Genomic DNA, 18,344 nt, shown 5'->3' with positions numbered 1-18,344 from the left:
TTAACAGTAAAAACCGGCTAGACTCGATATTCCAATTGACGATCATCATACTTGAAGGAAACAGTTACTGACCAGCAACATGCTCTGGAAACACGTACCAAACAGTCACAATCATAAGTAGTGACACAAGTAATGCTGAAAAGCACGAAAAGACGCAGATCCCGGGTCTTAAACTCCTCTGGGTACACTTGTCTGTCGTGCGCCTGCACTGTCTGCTTTCAAATCATAACTCAGTGGTTTGTAATCCGATTCTTCTGTACTACTGCAAGGACTTTCTATGATGATAATTCCAGCTACACACCGATTTTCAGCTCATTGCTCTAAGCGGTTTGCCTTGTAGGCGTGAAAACTAATAGTTTTTTATTCATAAAAACCGATTGCATAATTGTGACACAGGTTGGGTTTTGTGTCATATTTCCATGGTCTTTATCTCGATCCTTTTCAAACCACAAAAAAGCACTCCTACGATGGTTACTCCATCTACATAGCAATTTTCAGTTCGTTCCTTGGGCGTGGCAGACCTTTGACCTTATTTTACGCGAATAATCGATCATAACTCTGTGATTGTGCATCGGATTTCTACCAAAGTTAGTACTGAGATCCGCCTTAATGAGCCCTTTACGTGTGCTAAATTTCAGCCTGATTGGAGCACGCATTCATGTTTTATGGCACATTTTGCGAAGTGTGCGAAATGAAGAAGAAAATGAAGAAATTAAAATGAAATGTTGTCCACTTGTATCTCGGAAATGGCTGCAGCAAGTTTCTTCAAATTTGGTATGTACACTTCCCTAACTGGTCGCAACATCTCTAGCAAATGTGGTTCCAATCGGATTAGGGATCACAGAGTTACATAGGTGTGAAAATTGCATTTTCTTTCTTCCTGTTAGTATACTCACGGAGTGGCGCGCCAGCTTCTTGGGCCGCACAACACACTATCGTGTGTCTTGATGTTACAAGGTGCTTATAGAGCACTGTGACTTTTATATGTGTGACCCAGTCTGGGTAAACTGGTCTTATCGCCCATGTCAGCAGATTCGATTTTTCACCCAGGACACAAAGCTACATGAATAAACTATCTAATTCCACAATCAAAATCAGCTAGATTTGAGTGGTCTGGTTTTGCTGGCTGCTTTTCCCAAGCCCAGTGGCAATCTGTACATGCAGTGTGGGCCTTAATGGAGCTCTGGTCAGCCTGGTGTATGTGGCTGTACAGCTATGTGGTGTTAAATAAGTACCTCTGCTGTGAATTTCCTTTCATTGTAGAGACCTGAAGGGCCCAAAATTTGGCCTAATTCATCCCTACACCTTCCTTTTCAATTTTTGAATGCCATCTTGCCCGCCTTCCAGGCCTACCCGCCTCCCATCCCTTTTGGAGCTTGCCTGATACAGTCAACCTCGGTTAAAAACTATCTAAAATGGTGGGAAACTTAGTTGTTGGCTACTTGCACAGTGGATGCTCTGAAAGGCAAGGAATTGCTGTAAAATGTGGTACACAAAGCTTCAACCATTGGCAAGCTACAACGCACTAAGTACTTAAAACTGGCCTTTCTCGATACTTTTAAATAGGCGATAAGACCGACCGGTTTTCCCAGACTGGGTCACATATATCAAGATCTAAGTACTCTAATAGAACATTCACCTACACTGTATGTAGAACAGTCAAGTGACTCTAATAGAACATGCAAATATCCAATTTCAAGTACTAACAGATCAATGTGATAAGAAACTTCACTGTTGAATTTGAGTATACAAACATCATCAATACACTTAATTCAGAAAAAATATTTTAAAAGTCGTTCAATTTGTCAAGAAGCCTTATTTGCATACTCGTTATTACTACTATGCATATTGTGATCTAATAATTATTAGGACTACTTTTGAGACACACTAAGATAATGTTTTAGTAGGCTTTGCTAGTACAACTCATGTCATGACATATGATATATTGTAACTTATAGAACTTTGCGTGGGTGAGATCAAAGAGAAAAATGTACTTTAAATTCATTTAGGCCGACAAGCAGTGCTATATTTCCCATAAAAAGTGCTTTGTTGCATCGCAAAGAGTGCTTTATTGAACAAAAGCACTCTTTGCGGTTGTGGGCAATAAAGCACAGTTGCCCACGTGCTCTAGTGCACGCTAATAGCCCGCAGCGCTCATGCCAGTACAACTAATCACCCAAGTCGATGAAGGCTGATAGCCTCTCCGCGCTGGGTGATCAATCACCCCAGCCAACATGAGTGCTACGTACTACTGGATTGCTTCTATAGATATACCTAAATGCTTCGATAATGGATGAGAGAAGGTAACGTTGCAGTTACGTTTGTTAATGTAAACAAGCAAGTCCTGGAGATATCATGGAAATACTTCACCATGTGTCACAACAGAATCGATTGTGGGTTGTGACCAAAACCTGCCAAAATACATGATGAATGTCTAGCATGTCAAACTATGGTGAACTACACATGAGTTACTTTGTTAAACTAGTTTGTGTGCATTCACACTGGAAGAATACTAAAATTTTCCTGGGATCAGGAAACACGCAGTACAGGGCAGAAGTCTATAGGAAATTCTGCCCTGTACTGCATATTTCCTGATCCAGGAAATTTTAGTATTCTTCCAGTGTCATGTTGTTAATAATGTGTGCAACACGTGTTAATTACAAGTCCTAGTGTAAGGTGAAGCTACATGACTAGAAAGTTCCATAAATCATTTAAATTAAAGCATTTCCTTGCTCATGCAGTATGAAAAATAAAGTACTCAGCACTTGGCCTTGATACTAATAAAGCACTTGGCTTCTTTATTAGCATCTCTGCCACATGCCTCATATTTTACTTTTCATACAGCACTTGTGGCAATGCTTTAACATATACATAAATGCCCACGACATATGACATGAAAAATTCTATGCCATGGTATCTCTAAGCTATAGCCCCTGTAAAATTATAGAGGGGCTTAGCTCCTCCAAAACTATCTCTAGCTATCATTGAGCATTGGCAATAACTGTGCTGCTGTCTTACAACTAGTGGCTACCTGGAATTCTAGTGAATCAAGTGGATTACACTATAAAACATTGAGATCGATATACCCTAATAGAGCAGTCACCCTAATAAAGCAGTCAAATAGATACATATTAATAGTGACTGCTGAAATCACTGTCAGGGAGTCTACTATGCAAAAATTTCCTGGAGGAAGGAGGGAATACCAGTCAAAAGTATGCAAACATAAATGTCTCAAATTCTAGATACAGTGTCCTAATAGAGCAATCAATTAATTGTATCTAAAATAAAACTGCTAAAATCACTCTCAGATGAGAGGGTAGGGACCCGCCGATTATGCTGGCATAATAATGAACATAATAGGTGCCTGAAAGCATTAAGCATAATGCTAGCATAACAGGCAGAACATTCATGCATTACCATAAATTCTTGCTTATCAAATACATATCACAGAAAAAGATCGATATACTCTAATAGAACGGTCAGAGAATAGTCGGACAGCTGACTGTTCTATTAGAGTATATCGACCTTTTCTGTGACATGCATTTTGACAAGCAAGGATTTACAGTCTGTTCTGCAGCAACTTACTGTTTACAATTAAGTGCAAATTTACTAGAAAAACATGGGAATTGAGGTATAAATATTGAGCATAATTTGAGCATAATAGGTAAATATTGAGCATTAATTTAAGCATAATAGGCAAAATTTTGAGCAGTGCAGCATAGAATAATAGGTAAAATAATGAGCATAATCAGTGGGTCCTTATTATTAGAGGGCCTGATTTCCTGGGGGGAGCATGCCCTCAGACATCACTAGGTTGGCATGCTTTGCATGCTACACTAAGATATGCCATTCCTGACTACACTTCTTCAACTTATTGCAGCTTGGGAGGAGTGTTAAAGGGAGAAGATCCAAGCAGTTTATGGTCTGATGAATTGCAATGGATGTTTGTGTCTAAAACTGGATTTGGAACTGCATTTGTGTTTTTGTTATTACTGGAGAAGTAGGAGTTATTGAATAGTGAGTTTCATTGATTGATTTTAGGGTATTCTTTTTAGACACCCAAGGAGTACTGTACGTTCCAGAGGACACTGGACAACACAAATGAAAAAGATTAAACATCTATCTAACAATGATCAATATGTAGTGGCTAACAATTAACTAGATGTTCAGGAAGAGAATGAAGAGCTAATAATTGAACAGGATACAAAAAGTGGCCAAAGAGACTAATAACAGGATATATACACCAGGTGGCCAAGGAGATGGTGATGAACAGGATACACCAGGTGGTCAAGGAGATTGTAATAATCAGGATACACCAGGTGGTTAAGGAGAAAGTCATGAACAGGATACACAAGATGGTCAAGGAGATGTTGATAAACAGGTAGTCAACAAGATAGTGCATACAGAGGGTGGTAAGGAGATAGTGATAATGCCAATATACAGAACATTTTGATGATGTGGTAAACAACAGCTTGTCCAGTCAAGAATAAAGGAAAGCAAAGAAAAGGGAGGGCAACATCAAGATCAAAGAAAGCTAGCAACAGGAAGGTTGACATCACAGAAGACTATACCCTCTTGCTTTACACACAGACACTAAGATGTATTTCTAAATACATGCACTCTGAGATGTATAATTATATAGCTAATGTGATGTTTGTAGAACATAGCCATGCATAGCTACAGTGTAACATTCTGTTTTGCTGATTGTATTTGCTATAATTAATAGTTATGCCAGTTTAGGCCTCTCTGGAAGTTGCCAGTTTTGGCAGCTTTGAAAGTTGCCAAAACTGGCAAATTTTAAGTAGCTAAAAATGAAAAAAGCAACAGTAAAATTAATATGTGACACACTGAGCGAAAACCGAACTTGTTTGCAGAATTTTGTTTTTGAGATAAAATTAATGCTATTGAAATAATATTGGATAAAAACACGCTCTACACATTAATCTTACACAAATTTTAATTACCTTGGTAAACAGTGAAGGAAGACTTGAATTGAAATATTACTAGATGAATAAAAAATTGGAAATTTTAAAATGGGAAGAGGGATCACTAAAAAAGCCATCAAACAAGAAGGGATCGCTGGGGTGGTAATGTAAACCATAAATCCCTATTTTGATTCTCTGTCACAAATATTTAGTTACATGCTCCATTCATTTTGAAATGAGCCACAACAGGGATTTGTGGTTTACATTACCACCCCAGCAATCCAAAATGAGTCAAAATAGGGATTTGTGGTTTACATTACCATCCCAATGATCCCTTCTTGTTCGGTGGCTTTTTCAACAATCTCTATTCCCATTTTAAAATTTCCAATTTTTATTCATCTAGTTTGTGTACTTTTTATTAATCCAGTAATGGATTTGTTTTATTATTTATGATTATTGTTATAGATACATAGAGCAATTAACAATTATTAGTGGATGTCAAGTTCAGTGTAAGCTTTGTTGTTATCAGACACACTTGACTGCAGTATAAGAGTATTTACTTGACTGCTCTTGGCTGTGGACGATACTACACATTACACACATTCCTAATGTTGAGCAACTGTTGGCTAACTTGTCTTACTACATATGTCAGGACTCTAGTCTCTTATTCATTGTCGTCACATTAGCATCCTAATGCAATGTTCATGATTACACACACCAGATGGTTTGATGCTGAGCTAGCTACCTGTCACAAGACATGGAACTCTGACAAGCATATAATTATAAGGGAAAATAGTCAGTGGTCGTGCATTTATTATTTCAGCCAAGACCATACACAATAAGAAGAATCACATGCAGATTTTCCATGGGTGCATGGACTACAACATTGGCTCACTGGTGCATAGTAGTATAAATGATAATATGTGACTGAATTTGACAAAACAAGGCTTCGACGCACAAAGCTTTGTTAGGAGATATGGCGATTTTAAGGAATCATTGTGTAATAACTTCCCAGTGCCTACAGCTGTGCAAACAAAATTTGCACCAATTGTTCATCTGTTCACTAGCTATCACTGAGTGGGTGTATACATTTCTGATACCCAAAATTTGCCCTGTTTTTAGCAGCTTTTTTCGAGCGGGTAATAATATCACAGGTGGTAGTAATAGGGTGGGAGGGTGGGGGTGGACGGTGGTCTTAATATACGGGTATAAAATGAAGTAAGAAGACGATTGGAATCCAGAGGCCAAGTTTGGGCTCTCCATGGCCCTCCATGGCCCTCAAATTACTCCAAATTGACTGAGAACACTATTGGCGAGCTCTCTGTGAAGTCCCAGCTCACTACACACCATTATCACAAAGCCATGGCCATTTAATGGTGCCAATCTCACACTCGTGGCTTTGACAGGGTCGGAAGAAAGCTGCTACAGAAACCAGACTTGTCAGTGCTGAAGGAAGTACAGTGTGAAATATGATAGTGTATTAGACCAGCAATCCATTTCTGGTAAAATCGTAAGTTTGATTTTGTGTGTGTGGAAGCCTTGTTATGTGAAATCCGGTCACATATAATGCTACGTAATATAATTTGTGAAGCTAGAGTTTGTTGTTCATGTGAGTATTGTACCCATTGGGTATATCACAGTGAAGAAATCTGTTTGTGGACATGCATGAATGCATATGGTTTCCCACAAACAATATGTGGCATCCACAAATAAATTGTTTCGTGCACCACATCATATACGTATACAACTAGCCTGTAGAGTAGCTAATCTGCATGCACACACATCATTCACAACAACAAAGTCAGATACCATGTAGCTATTATGTCTATTGTAAGTCATGGGTTATCAGCAGAATGAAGCCATGTTGTTTACACAGTGCCATGTGGTCAGACAATTAAGGCACTTACAAATAATTTTAATTTTGACTAACAGACTCCACCCAACTTGAGGCTTTGCATGGAAAGGAAACGGTTTATAGAAACTACATTCATAACAATGAATAATCCCTGGTATCAGCACTACTACTTCGTCTCTGAGAGAGAGCACTTATATGGTCACTCGTATAGCAAATCGTGAATGTGTGCTTACAGGCAGAAGTATACTCACAATGCTGAGATGCTATGCGCGATCTTCTAAATGTAAGAAGCGCTGCTACAGCATTGAGTTGTACTGCTTCAGCCAAGATTAAACGCTACAATAAATTTCACAAACAGAATCCTGTCATTTTATTGTTATACGGCTTCTTTAGTATACAGAACTGTGCCAATAGTGTAATGGTGAAGAGAGCTTAGAAAAATTTTGAGGTGTAGGGTGGTTCGCGATCTGTGGAATAAGGGCTTATTAATAGGTCATGGACACGCGGAAGGACTCAGTAGGCATGGCTATATAGCTTTTAGTGCGAAATGTGGATAACTTTTGCTGTACATGAGTGAAACAAAATAATAAGAATAATATTAAGATGAACAAAATGACAAATTTCACGTTTGTCTGAAATGCAGATACTAATTCCTTTTCACTTGTTACTTACTAGTGGACCAATACCCATTGCAAATAACAACCAGAGAGTTGTTTTGAGTTGAAGGATGCTTTCCAAGGTGGTTTTTAGGCGTGTGTTCTATTAGAGTTTTTGCAAAAATCATGGACGATCCCTATTATGAACCCACTACCGTGGTCCACGATACAAATGGATTCACCTATTAATGGAGAGTAAAAGTATGTTTGTTTCGTTTCTGTACCATGAAGCAAACGTGAATTATGTGCATTTGTTTATGTTGCAGTATAATGTAATCTAACCAAAAACAGCCAAGCTGTAAAAAAGGGTGCGGCCTCCAAAAAAGCCAGGGTGAAAAAGATGTGAAATCAAAAGTGGCGGCCAAGAAATCGCTGTGATGGAATGTTAATGGCAAATTTAATAACAACAATTCGGGTAAATTTGGCACCAAATTCACCTGCATTGTAGTTATCAAAATTTTTGCCATTAACCTACCATCACAGTCATTTCCTAGCCACCACCTTTGATTTCACATCTTTTTTCGCCCTGGTGTTTTGGAGGCTACACCCTATTTACAGCTTGGCTGTTTTTGATTAGATATCATTTCTTTTTGTAATTTCATACCTAAAGCCAGCCTATGGCCAGCTTTAGGTATTTCTTTTAACTTGTCTTTTTCTTTACCGTGCACAGATCTAGAGAGAAGGTTATTATGAAGAAGATTTTAATGATTTGTTTAGCTACATGTACATTTAGGCATTAATTTTTAATTGTGTTAATTGATCATAGCAATAAGTCACACAGGTTAAATTGTTTGCTGCTGAATACTCTACAGGGAAATGTGTATGTAGTTCTACAGGGAGCCTCATAATGTAACTGTACTCTTTGACTACATGGTGAATGGTTTGTAGTTGAACTCACCACATGGTGGCTTATTTCTAGCTGAAACACTCTATGAAATGTAGCTGAATTCTCTTCTGTTTCTAGCTGATCTCTCTACAAGGTGATTTGTTTCTAGCCGATCTCTACAGGGTGACTTGTTTCTAGCTGATCTCTCTACAGGGTGACTTGTTTCTAGCTACCCACTCTACAGGGTGACTTGAAATGTAGTTGAACACCCTATTGGGTGGCTTTATCCAGCTGATTTCTCTACAGGGTGATTTGTTTCTGGCTGATCTCTCTACAGGGTGATTTGTTTCTAGCTGATCTCTCTATAGGGCTGCTTGTTTCCACTGAGCTCTCTACAGGGTGGCTTGAAAAATAGTTGAACTCTTTGCAGGTAACAGGGTAACTTGCCTAACTGATCTCTCTACAGGGGGATTTGTTTCTAACTGAATACTGTACAGGGTGATTTATTTCTAGCTGATCTTTCTACTGAGAGTTTGTTCATAGTTTGCTTCTCCATAGGGTGACTTGAAAAGTAGTTGGGGTGACTTGATCACACTGATCTCTCTACAGCCTCATTCTACAGCCTCACTCTAAAGAGTGCCTTGTTTCTAGCTGACCTCTCCATAGAGCAATTTTTTTCTAGCTGATCTTGCTACAGTGTGATTTGTTTCTAGCTGATATGATTTATTTCTAGCTGAACTCCCAGAGAAAAGCCTATAAAAATGTGATGGTAAACCATGAAATTTCATGTAGTTCTCAGGGACACTGCCTATAAAAATTCATGGATATTGCCTATGAAAATTTGACAATTCATAGACACCGCCTATGAAAATTTGACAATTCATGGACACTACCTATGAAAATTTGACAATTCATGGACACTGCCTATGAAAATTTGACAATTCATGGCCACTGCAACCATGAAATTTTCTTGTGCCATGAAATAATTTGTCAGTGCTATGAAATTACCATGAAATCTCCACTTTTCATGAGTGTTTCATGGCATGGATATTACAATGAAATATCAATGAAAAGACTTTCATGGCAATTATTTTACTGTTCATGGATAATCCATAGGTGTTTCATGGCACTGTTTTCTGGTAGTAATACACGGTGCGGACTTCATTCTATCCGATCTATCTACAGGGTGATTTGTTTCCGACTAATCTTTCAGCAGAGTGACTTGTTTCTAACTGATCCCTTCTATAGGGTGATTTGTTTTACAGGGTGATTGAAATGTAGCTAATCTCGCTACAGGGTGACCTTTTTTAGCTGATCTTTATGTAATATTAAGCTCAAAAGCATCCAGACTTCCTACTGTAGTTGTTGCTTTCTCTTATTTGACTTTAGGGCACGCGTCTAGTAGTCGCCGCGAGTAGTCGACTTTAGGGGACGTGTCCAGTAGTTGCCGCGACTAGTTGACTTTAGGCATTAGGGGAAGGGTCCAGTAGTTGCCACGAGTAGTCGACTTTAGGGGAAGCGTCTAGTAGTATTAGCATTAGGGTTAAAGTTCAGCTTTGGTTTCTTCTTCACCTTTAGGGTTAGGTTCTTCTTACTAGAGTCAACTATCGATTAACGGACAATACAATGTTCGGACAGCTGCCACTCACTTCCTAGAAATCCTGCATGCAGCTTAGGTTATTGTACCAAAAGGTAGGCTACACTAAGCAGTAATTATCCTCCAATAATCAGCTATGCATGATTAATAGCTTGAGAGTTGTAGGCAATAGTATGCTTGATCCGATAAATTCTAAGTTGAGACAAAACTATCAGTTTTCGGATTTAGATTTTTACTACCAGTAAACAATGTCCAATTTATTTCAAATTTGTATACAATATATCTGTATTCATTAGCTATTAATGGCCAAAAAATGGTTTCGTTATCTTTAGTATAGAGGGAGTAGCAGCCTTACAATTTTTAGCGGTAAATTTGGACGCACTTTATTTTTAATTTAACCATGCCCACCAGTAAAGTTAATACTTTTGCAACAATTACACTTGTGCTAAAGCACAGAAGCAGGTAAATAAATACCTTTCAAGAGTAGAAGTGTACTTATAAAGTTTATATTCAGGATATTTCCGTTGGCATGCTGCATCTTGGCTCCTAAATGAAGGAGATGCACGTCTACAGGTGATTTTTTTTCTAGCTTAATTCTCTACAGGGTGACTTCTTACTGGCTGAACTCTCTACTGGGTGACTTGTTTCTACCAGATCTCTCTAAGTGATCTCTCAACAAGGTGATTTGAAATGTAGCTTATCTCTTTACAAAGTTACTTGATCTCTCTATAGGGTAACTTCAAATGGATTTGAAGTTTTTTGCAGGATAACTTGCTTCTAGCTGATCTTTCTACTAAAAGAGTTTGTTTGTAGCTGAACTCTCCACAGGGTTGCTTATTTCTAGCTGAAACACTCTACGAAATGTAGCTGAATTCTGTATAGGGTGACTTGTTTCTAGCTGATTTCTCTACAGGGTGATATGTTTCTAGCTGATCTCTACAGTGTGAATTGTTTCTAGCTGATCTCTACTGAGCTCTTTACGGGGTGATTTGAAACATAGCTGATCACTCTACAGAGTGATTTGTTTGCTGCTGAACTGTCTTAAGGCTGACTTGTTTGTAGTTGAACTCTCTACAGGGTGATTTGTTTGTAATTGAACTTTTTACAGGGTTATTTGTTTTTGATACTAGTTGAAGGGTAACTTGATTGTAGTTGAACTCCCTATGTTGTTAGCTGAACTCTCTACATGGTGACTTGATTGTAGCTGAACGTTCTAATAGAGTGACCTATTGTGCAGCTGAATGTTCTATTAGGATGACTGCACTATTAGAGTATCTCGATTGCACACTAGTTCACTTTCATTCAGTGGATTTTAATCTGATTCCTTATTAATCACTGAAAGATTTATGTACCTCTCTACCTGATTTCAGCTGATTCCATTAACTGGTTTGCCAGATAGGTGTGGCAGTATTACCTTTTTATTAACAAAACTCGATCATGCACATTTTACATATGGTTGGCATTTTTGTTATAACTGCATTACTGTTAGTGCAATTTCTGTCAAACTGCAAAAGGTTTGCACTACGATGATTACTCCATGTACACACTGATTTTCAAGTCATTCCTTCAAACAGTTTACCCTGTGGCCGTGACAAAAAGTTCTTTTCGAAAATTGCTTATAACTCCCTGGTTCTTTATCTAAAGTGTACACAAGTTGGAATATAAATGTGCTACATTACATTCTTACAGCCCTCCAAATTTGAGAAAATCTACTAAAGTATGTGAGAGTTTTAGCAATTTTTCTAAGTGATGCTAAAAGAAGAAGAAAAATATGAAGAAACTGAGACAAACTTTGAATGTACATATCTCAGTGATGGCCTGGCGGATTCAGCTCAAATTTGAAATGGGAGGTACTCCACCCCGAGGGAGTTTTCACAGCAAAATGGCTATTTCCGTCCAGCCTTTACCAAGCTACGGATGCGTGAAAACGAAGTTTTCTTGGTTCCTGTAAAATACACAATTGTCTGTCGTGCGCCTGCACTGGCTTTACTTGGCCGCACACATACTATTGTGTGTTTTGATTTTGTCATTGCTGTTTCTAAGCTTGAACAGCCTTCTTGCTTGATAGCATGGGCATATTTAGGCAAAAAATTATACCTTGATGAATGCCCCAGTTCATGGTGAATCAAATGACAAGTCCTAACTCCAAATCAAATTGTCTTGCTCATCTTGTTGTCTATTAACTTCAAAACTAGTTACCAAATAAGAATGAAACTTTAAGGTTTTCCCTCTAGACAATAAAAGAGTCATAAAATGAAATTTGGGGAGAATGCAAACAAGTTTTGCTTTTGCTCATATTATACAAATAGGTTGTGATATAAATGCCATTAATGGCAAATACTTTTTGCTTTTAAGAGAGTAGCCATTCTTGGCAGCATTTAAAGTATAGTCCTTCATTTAAAATAGTGGCAAAGTATAGGGATATACAAAACCACAATCAATTGTGGGATACTTTATTTAAGGTGAAAGTAGTGAAGAATGTCAGATTTAGCTGCTACAGAGAGTTGCCATTCTTGGCAGCATTTGACATAGTCATAGAAGTAGCCAGATTTGGCAGTTGCCAGCTTTGGTAGCTCTGGAAGTTACCAAAACTGACAACATTTAAGTTTCGACAACCAAAAATGGCCAAAAGCAGGTATCTTAAAACCTTCCAAAAATGATTCTGCTCAACACTGCACCCTCAAATTGTGATATTGGTTTATTCAGGTACATAACCAGGATTTTTCAAGGTATGTTTCCAACAGAATACAAGTTACTAGTAGCTTGGATCTGGAGGTGCAGTTACCAGACACTGAGAAACCTCAAATATTTTAACGATTTAGTCTAAATAAGAGTTCATAATACAGTACTAAGGGAGAGCATCTAACTGGAATGCATTTATCAAACACGCTGCCACTTGTACAGTATCAACACCTCACTCTGGTTCTGTAGAATAAAGGCTTCATCATACACAACACCTAGGGTTAGTTCTCTCTTACCAGTTCTCTCTTACCAGTGGAATTGTATTAAACATTAATCAATACGTACCTCTCCATACTAGGAGAGGTATTACAAAAGGTGAACATGTGGCAGTGCATTTGATTTGTACAGGGTATATTGAGTGTTTGATACTCTCCCTCTCTTCATATTATGACCTCTTGGTCTAAAACTCAACAGATTACTATATATAAATTTATGGATGAACTGTTGTGTGTTTCTCATGCTAAAATTATTTGTTCCGATTATTCAATTTTGTACTATGAAAGAGTACAGTACAGTCAAATTTTCATTCAATGTCTATCTATGTCATGACATAAACCAGGTAGGCAAATAATTTTTGGAATATTCAGTGGTAAAACATATCAGGAATAATTCCGGAATAATAAGATGATCTTCGGGAATAATTAAAATATTTTTTTGCAGTATAACAAAATTTCATGAAGGCACATTGTAAAATAAAATTGGCACAAAAAGATCGAAATACTCTAATACAGCAGTCACTTACCCTAATAAAACAGTCAGCCAAGCATTATGTGACTATTCTATTAGAGTATCTTGACCTCATACAGGTTTGTCTTATGCTGGAAACTTTCAGAATGCATGCAATTTTAAAATGACTTTGGGAAAAAATAGATGAATAAAAAAAGAATTGCCAGAAAGAATAATATGTAATTTTAAAAGCATAATGTTCTCAAGCTTAGCTACAGCCCCCTTCTCCACCACCCCTGTTTGCAACACAACTTGCAAAAGGGGTATTACAAGTCTTCCCAAATTGCTAAGTTTGACTAATACCTCCTCCTGTTTTCAACCTACAGCATCGTCCAGTTACAACTTCACACATGCATGTCATTTTGTGCGTGGTACCATGTGTCCACATGGGATACGTGTCCACGTGGAATTTTCCACGCATGGTGGGAAATACTACCATGTATGACTAGGAATACTAACATGCATGGTGGGGAGTACTAACATGAGCGTTTGGGAATACTACCATGCGTGTGCAGTACAACTCACGTGGTACGTATTTACAGCACTGGCTAAGCATGTCCTAAATCTAGAGCAATGTCTTCTGACTGATAAATACTAAAAGTACCTATGTATATTTATGTGCTCACTTTACCTGTTGTTGTTGATTTTTTAAACTGGCTATAGGGTGTCAAATACACCTTGCCATGCCCTTCAGTGTCATCATCTTTAGGCGTGCTGTACCATGGAGAAGATTTCAATCATCACACTGCAGTTATCTTTCTATTAGAAATTATCGCTACATGCTGTCACTATTAAATTAAGCGGCAATCATGAATTTCCAATACAGCAAACTGACCAAACTTAAATGAAAATTTTGTACATGAGCTATAGTACAGTTCATATATACTGAACCTGGTATATACAGTACCTCGTGGCTATTGTTGAATTTAGTGTGAAGACTTTATGGCATCAATGTGGGATCTTGGTAAGTTCTTGAAGGGGAAACAGTAAGTGGTTAAACATGTCCAGTATGTGAACTTTGACCTCAACGTGTAAAATTATATGTGGAAACAAATGTGGGATATACACATGTGAGCTTTTTCTGCATGAAGCTTCAAGATGTCAATCTGAGTTGTTGCTCCTATAGTAGAGAGTTTGGTAGATAGCGACATAAGTGGACTTCATATAAAGAGCAATCTGTAAGATCAAGGTTTTGAAAGAACAAAGTTAACAGACCCAAGCTCTGATCATCCTGCTGTCAGGTTTGGAATAAACCAATATGCAGTTAATATCAACTACTTAAATATGTGTCACGTCATATATATATATATATAACTTGAGTAGTGTTGCCACGATATATCGATACATCGATAGTATCGATATAACAAGGTGGTGATATGATATACCAATCAGTTATATCGATGGTTGCACAATAGTGGCACACAATAGTGGCGCCGCTTAGTGTAATGATGTGGGGGAGGCCAGACAAATGGTATTTGGCATTTAATTAAGTTATGTGTTGATGGTGTAGTGTGGCAAACAAGCCAACCCCAAAGTAAACTGGGAGGTTCTAAGGTTTGTATGTAGTGCCAGCCACTTGTCTCAACTGTAAAGCAGTAGCAAAATGCATTTAAAACCTGATAAGCAAGAGTACTTTTGCTTGTGGTATACATTTAAACTTACAATGAATATGTTTGTCTTGCAAATGTTATAGTTAGTTCTATATCGTGATATATGTTCATATCGTGATATATACCACTTTAGCGTGGGCGTTCAAAGGCGCCGCTCGGTGTTTAACTCGCATATTTCCCGGGAAATATCATGGGAAAGCAGTTTGCCAATGACTTTGATACCCAGCCAGTTCAAAGAATCAATGCGCTTTGACTTGTTATATTGAGCGACATAGAGCTTTGTATTGTGGGACTCGGTTTTGTAGAGGTTGCTAGGCTTAGTACATAGGCTAAGATAGAGTATTTGGTTGTTACTAAAGGATAATGAAGGCACAAAATAATTGTTTGGGCGATTGTGGATGCGTATTTCTACCCACCGCGTATCAGCCTTTGAACAGACCATGGAACAGCAAAGCTACTACTGCTACGTTGAAATAGGTTAGTAACTTACAGTTCTATGTACTTAACTTAATATAATAACTTACTTACTGTCCCAATAGCGAAGTTAGTTGGCTTAACTTAGTACAAAAATGATAACAATATAAACTCCATCCCACAATCGCAAGTTTTCTAACATTGCGTGTTGAAACATAGTAATGTATTAATGACGTTTTAACATATGGACAACGTTTTGATGGCTATTAGCCCACGCTATTAAAACCACAATCAATCTTCAGATGCTACTGTATAAAACAAATGGGATGAGTTCTCGTTAATTCTTTCACCTATTAGGTGAGTACGCCCCAAGTGATATATATCACTTGTACCATGGCTGCTTGGGATTTTGCTGAGATATACACCCAAAGCCCGAGGGCTGCATGGTATAACTATTACATAAACCTTGGTGATATATGATACCGTAAGTCCTCTAAAAATTCGGCATATTTTTAAATCAATAATTGTGACCCGGTCTGCGAAAAGGGCTCTTATAGCCTTTCCAATTATCCATGTTTGGCTAATCATAACTCCTAATCTACTAAAGCTATCACCATGTAATTACACCCACAGCTACTGCCAGGTTAGGGTTGTTGAGTGACCAAATTGTAGGCTTGTACCATATTCACCAGTCAAGTTATGGGTTACCATATATATGCAATTGGAAAGGCTATAAGAGCCCTTTTCGCAGACCGGGTCACAATTTTCGTCTCGCCGAATTTCGGCCTATAATTAGATAGTAATCACCACTAATTTTAGTTGATCGACCACTCGTCACAGTATAATTGGTATCGTCGATATTAAGGCTAGACAACTCTGACGTTCTCGTCACTATCAGCATCCATCGCAAAAATAGCAAACGTGCCGAATTGTTTTATTAGAGAAGTTATTTCACTGTTAGAATACGGGTGCCGAATAAATAGAGGGGCCGAATTTTTAGAGAACTTACAGTATAGAGTTTTTCTATGTCCTGGCAGCACTAAACTTGAGGATGCACTGAAAGGTGACCCAAAACACACTGCAGACATTGCTTTGATTCAGTACATAGCACAAGATATCTAAAATTCACTACTCAGATGTAGACCATGCTAGTGATTTTGATGACAGAGAATCTACAAGTGGTAATCTATTTGTCTTTAGTAACAGAGTTGTCAGTTGGCTTAGTAAGAAACAGTCAATTGTGATGCTGTCTACTGCAGAGGTGGGGTATGCCTCGGAGTACAGCAGTATATAGCTAAGGAAGCGATTCCAAATTTTGGTGTGTTGCAAAATAATCAAACCATAGTATAAACAAGGAGCTAATTGCAATGTAAAGAATCTTGTGGCTCACTCAAGGACCAAACACATAGATGTTTACTAGCATTATAACTGTACTGGACAGGCTATATATCTGTGTAAACTTCCAGCATTGCCTAACAGGAAGCTATAATTGCCAATATCTTGACAAAGACACTACTGAAAAAATTTGACATGTTCTACTGTAAGTACAGAAAGGACTAAAACCTTAACCATATGGGAGTATACAGGAAGCATTAAATGAGGTGGTTGGTCTGACCTAAGCTATGACACTAAATGTGACCGGATTTCACATAACAAGGCTTCCACACACACAAAATCAAACTTACGTTTTTACCAGAAATGGATTGCTGGCCTAATACACTATCATATTCCACACTGTACTTCCTTCAGGACTGGCAAGTCTGGTTTCTGTGGCAGCTTTCTTCCGACCCTGTCAAATCCACGAGTGGGAGATTGGTGCCATTGAATGGCCATGGCTTTGTGATAATGGTGTGTAGTGAGCTGGGACTTCACAGAGAGCTCGCCAATAGTGTTCTCAGTCAATTTGGAGTGATTTGAGGGCCATGGAGGGCCATGGAGAGCCCAAACTTGGCCTCTGGATTCCAATCGTCTTTTTGCTTCATTTTATACCCCTATACAGCTGTATTAAGCCCACTCACCGCTCCCCACCCACCGCTCCCCACCCTCCCACCCTATTACTACCACCTGTGATATTATTACCTGCTCGAGAAAAGCTGCCCAAAACAGGGATAATTTTGGGTATCAGAAATGTATACACCCACGCAGTGATAGCTAGTAAATAGATGCATACTTGGTGCAAATTGTGTTTGCTCAGCTGTAGGCACTGGGAAGTTATTACACAATGATTACTTAAAATCGCCATATCTCCTAACGAAGCTGTGTGCGTCGAAGCCGGGTTTTGTCAAATTCAGTCACAAATAGTTTAACATTATCTAGAATACACTAGAAACATTTTTGCAGTTGGTTACTAGAACACATGCACCATAATAAATGTTCTAGAACACAATAGAAAAATCACATACATTTGTAGAACTTGGTGTTTCTGGAATACTATGCTTGGGTATATAAAAGTTGTTTACTTGTTGTTCATTAATGCTTCCTTGTACTTGCAATTTGTCAACAGAATATTATAGACTTTATACTACTACTCCGTAAAATCATGCAAGCTCTGCAGACATTTTCATTACTGTTACAAATTTATAAAATGTGACTATTGAATTGGAACACTAACTGCTCTATCAGAACACCTAGGATTTATTGGTACAACATTTGAAAAGAAACGCTTCAAACGTTTACTACTAAACAACTGAAATTGAATTTACCAGAATTATGTTTGCACTGTTTGTTTATGTCTTGTATACATGTATGTATGCATAGCATACGCTAAAATGAACTGGCTGGACTAAGATTAGCTAAGCAATAAGCTTGGTTACTTGGACCAGATTACCTGGACCGATTTACCATGGCACTACCATTAGGGATGAGCCTATTTTGCTTTTTTTTCCACCTATTTTTCTTTCCAGCAATTCTTTTATTTTTACCTATTTTGCTCAATATGTTGCTCAAATTTTTTCTATTTTGCTGAGCATCAGTAAAAATTAATTGCATCATCT

At 38.0% G+C, this 18,344-nt stretch overlaps 1 protein-coding gene across 2 annotated transcripts in view; it reads right to left on the bottom strand.

Moving 5' to 3' along the window:
- LOC136253801 (uncharacterized) overlaps positions 1-18,344 on the bottom strand; it is a 168,611-nt gene that overhangs the window by 117,212 nt on the left and 33,055 nt on the right. The gene's annotated exons all lie outside the window — the stretch shown is intronic.

The sequence above is a fragment of the Dysidea avara genome, chromosome 1 (genome assembly GCF_963678975.1).
Source record: "Dysidea avara chromosome 1, odDysAvar1.4, whole genome shotgun sequence".
Taxonomy (NCBI): domain Eukaryota; kingdom Metazoa; phylum Porifera; class Demospongiae; order Dictyoceratida; family Dysideidae; genus Dysidea; species Dysidea avara.
The sequence above is the reverse complement of the archived record's forward strand: the minus strand, read 5'-3'. Positions and strand labels throughout refer to the sequence as shown.